General features: G+C 36.5%; 1 protein-coding gene and 1 long non-coding RNA gene across 3 annotated transcripts in view; one reads left to right on the top strand and one right to left on the bottom strand.

Moving 5' to 3' along the window:
* The window catches only part of LOC107695232 (uncharacterized), a 7,556-nt gene extending 6,593 nt beyond the window's left edge, over positions 1-963 (top strand). Inside the window, exon 3 of the long non-coding RNA XR_001634974.1 lies at positions 831-963. This is a non-coding gene — a long non-coding RNA (uncharacterized LOC107695232). The remainder of the gene's footprint in view (positions 1-830) is intronic.
* cntln (centlein, centrosomal protein) overlaps positions 1-4,017 on the bottom strand; it is a 108,772-nt gene that overhangs the window by 97,477 nt on the left and 7,278 nt on the right. The window lies entirely within an intron of this gene.

The raw sequence follows: 4,017 nt of genomic DNA, 5'->3' as shown, positions 1-4,017 counted from the left end.
CAGTCTGTGATGATTTGGGGTGCAATGTCATCTGCTGGTGTTGGTCTATTGTGTTTTTTGAAAACCAACGTCATTGCACCCGTTTACCAAGAAATTTTGGCGCACTTCATGCTTCCTTCTGCTGACCAGTTTTTTTGAAGATGCTGATTTCATTTTCCAGCAGGATTTGGCACCTGCCCACACTTCCAAAAGCACCAAAAGTTGGTTAAATGATCATGGTGTTGGTGTGCTTGACTGGCCAGCAAACTCACCACACCTGAGCCCCATAGAGAATCTATGGGGTATTGTCAAGAGGAAACTGAGAAACAAGAGACCAAAAAATGCAGATGAGCTGAAGGCCACTGTCAAAGAAACCTGAGCTTCCATACCACCTCAGCAGTGCCACAAAGTGATCACCTCCATGCCACGCCGAATTGAGGCAGTAATTAAAGCAAAAGGAGCCCCTACCAAGTATTGAGTACATGTACAGTAAATGAACATACTTTCCAGAAGGCCAACAATTCACTAAAAATGTTTTTTTATTGGTCTTATGAAGTATTCTAATTTGTTGAGATAGTGAATTGGTGGGTTTTTGTTAAATGTGAGCCAAAATCATCACAATTAAAAGAACCAAAGACTTAAACTACTTCAGTCTTGTGTGCATTGAATTTATTTAATACACGAGTTTCACAATTTGAGTTGAATTACTGAAATAAATGAACTTTTCCACGACATTCTAATTTATTGAGATGCACCTGTATATATTTCAGATTTCAAAATCATGATTGCATGCCTCAAACCCTAAAACTAATGTGAATTACATATTGTATGTTGTCTGTCCAAACCTTTAGATGCTTTGGTGGTAATAAATCCAGAGAGAGGAACAAAAAAGTTGAAAGGTTCGAAAAACAAAAGGGCAAATGGTGCAGAAGAAACAGCTTGAAGTGAACCCACATGTTGCCACTCTTCTTTGCAAAGTGAAGGGTTTTCAGTGGAATTTCTGAAATGTAAGTAGTACACACCAAGATCTTTTTTTTTTCTTTTATTATTCTCTATCTTTATTTGACTGTACCTGTCATCTCTTTTTCGGTCTCTGACTGTATCTGTCATTCCTCTGTCTGTTTCTGACTGTATTATTATGTTTTGTAATATATCTTATATATACTGAGTATGTGAGCAGCATAAGTAGAGTTATTTTTTAACTCTGTATTAACTTTAGCTCACAAGTTTTTTTCAGACTTGTGTGAAGTCACAGTGTTTTCTATTGCTTCAGGATAATTCAGATCAGGGTTTCTCTCCCAAGTGAGTGGAGAGCGGGAATTTTCTTTGTTACTCAAGTCCACTCACGTACTCTGTTCCAGTCTGTTTGTTGCTTGGCAACATTTAAAGATTGATGCTATGGCAGAAACATAAGACAAGAAGTGTTGTATAAAAGCAATATCACACTTGCAGTTTAACTGTTGTTTTAAACCATGCTGATCAACACTCTTGCTATTATATTGCTATAAGTATAGTTTATGGTTTGGAGAGTAAATCACAATCACAATGTTACAAACAATCTATGTTTTTCTAGGAAACCTGTTACCTAAATCTGTCCAGCCTGCCTGAACTGAAAATATTTTTACATTTCTCATAATAGCATTAAAGGGCTGTGCTTTGTGCCATTTATTATTATTATGAAATGCTTTGGTTTATCCCTAGACGCTAGAGGGTCTAAGGTCCACCCACCACAGTCTCACAAAATACTGTGGGAAACTATGATACTGTTTTTATGCACATTTACTATATATGAAATAATATGTTTGATTGTTTTTCAATTGTTGGGTTCATTTATGGTTTACAACCTTATTTCATTAAAAGGTTCAAGCAATCAGACTATTGTTCCAGATCATTGATGAAGAGCACTTTACCAATACTCTTTCCTTCTGAATGTAACATCGTCAACAATATGAAGAACCATCTGACATTTATGACAAACCAAATCCTGTGAAAATCGGTAAGAAGGGACTGTTACAGCCTGTTGCAAAGCACACCTGTCATCTGTCTGACATTTGCAATATTTCTGACATTTGCACCTTTCCAATATGGCAGACATGCAGATGTATCACTGTAATTAGAAATAGTTGCTAATGTGCCATCTAGGTGTTTATATCTATGGTGCGGACACTAAACATAATTGCTGCTATGAAAATAAACACACTGGCCCTTCATTAGTAATGCTGTCATGATGTCAAAATCCGTGGCATGGTGTTCAGTAAGTTCCAGCTTGGTCCGCTATGGCAGAGGTCCCCAACCCCCGGGTTGCGACCCAGTACCAGGCAGTGAAAGAGCTGCTACCGGGCCGCAAGAATGCAAAATGACTCTAAGCTATATGCAATACCTAGGGTTGTAACGATATATCGGTATGACGGTTTATCACGGTTTGCACGCGCACGGTTATCATACCGTAAACGTTTGCATATCTTATTTCCGCTCGGCTGCTTCACTCTGCATTCACTTGGCTGCTAAACGTTACACGCATGTGCAGCGGAGAAAATTAGAGACAGAGATAATATCTAATCTCCATCCCCACCGAAAAAAAAGTTAATATCTGCAGTATGGGAATATTGATATAATATGGGGATATAAAAAAAAAAAAAAAGAATGCGGGGTTGTCTTTGAGGACGTATCCAATTTGCAAAAAATGTGGACGCAAAGTGGCTGCAAAAGCAGGCAATACATCTAACATCTTCGCTCATATTCGCAGACACCATCCCTCCGTGCAGATAAAGGTATGTCGCATTAATAACAAGTTATAAGTTAAGGCCGTATGATTTCCGTGAAGCAGAAAGAATCGTGCAGTCGTGAACATGGAATTTACAGTATAACGAGGATGTCACGTAAAATGCGCAGTCTGATCGATGGATAAATTGAAAGTAGTTATGATATTTGTCTGTGAATATTAAAGCGCAAAGAGACTGCTATATGAATAATCTGCTTGTTTCTGCATGTCTCTGAGTGGCGCCGTTTTATCTACTGCATACTGAAGTACGCATACATAAATGTTTTTTTCAGTGTCTAAGATACATAAACATGAACATCAGCAGAGCTGCTCTGAGAGAAAACGTAAATAAACATTTCCTAGTTTTATTTGAGAAAAAACATTGTCAAATACACTCTGAAACTCAAAGGTCCGCTACAACCCGTTAAAATAAAAGTTCGATTTAATTTGAAATTATGAAAGAAATATATTAGCATTGTACAATGTACTTCAAAGTTATAATAACAACAATAATAATATTCTTTATAATAAAATAATTTGTTTAAACATTGTTTTCAAGGAATATCATGTTTGTCCATGTTTTAACTTTGCCAAAAATAAAAGTTGTTGTAAATTTTCATTTAAAAACATTTAAAAACATTAATTAAAATGTTAAAGTGTGATATAGATATACATAAGGTGTACAGCTTTATTTTTTTTTTGTTTTTTTTATTTAAAAAAAAAGTTAATATCTGCAGTATGGGAATACTTCGGATATAAAACAAAACAAAACAAAAAAAACCGCGGGGTTGTCTTTGAGGACGTATCCAATTTGCAAAAAATGTGGACGCAAAGTGGCTGCAAAAGCAGGCAATACATCTAACATCTTCGCTCATATTCGCAGACACCATCCCTCCGTGCAGATAAAGGTATGTCGCATTAATAACAAGTTATAAGTTAAGGCCGTATGATTTCCGTGAAGCAGAAAGAATCGTGCAGTCGTGAACATGGAATTTACAGTATAACGAGGATGTCACGTAAAATGCGCAGTCTGATCGATGGATAAATTGAAAGTAGTTATGATATTTGTCTGTGAATATTAAAGCGCAAAGAGACTGCTATATGAATAATCTGCTTGTTTCTGCATGTCTCTGAGTGGCGCCGTTTTATCTACTGCATACTGAAGTACGCATGCATAAATGGTGTTTTCAGCGTCTAAAATACATAAACATGAACATCAGCAGAGCTGCTCTGAGAGAAAACCTAAATAAACATTTCCTAGTTTTATTTGAGAAAAA

Source organism: Sinocyclocheilus anshuiensis, unplaced genomic scaffold (assembly GCF_001515605.1).
Source record: "Sinocyclocheilus anshuiensis isolate Anshui unplaced genomic scaffold, SAMN03320099.WGS_v1.1 scaffold517, whole genome shotgun sequence".
Lineage (NCBI taxonomy): Eukaryota > Metazoa > Chordata > Actinopteri > Cypriniformes > Cyprinidae > Sinocyclocheilus > Sinocyclocheilus anshuiensis.
Note: the sequence above shows the minus strand (reverse complement) of the source record. Positions and strands in the feature narration are given on the sequence as shown.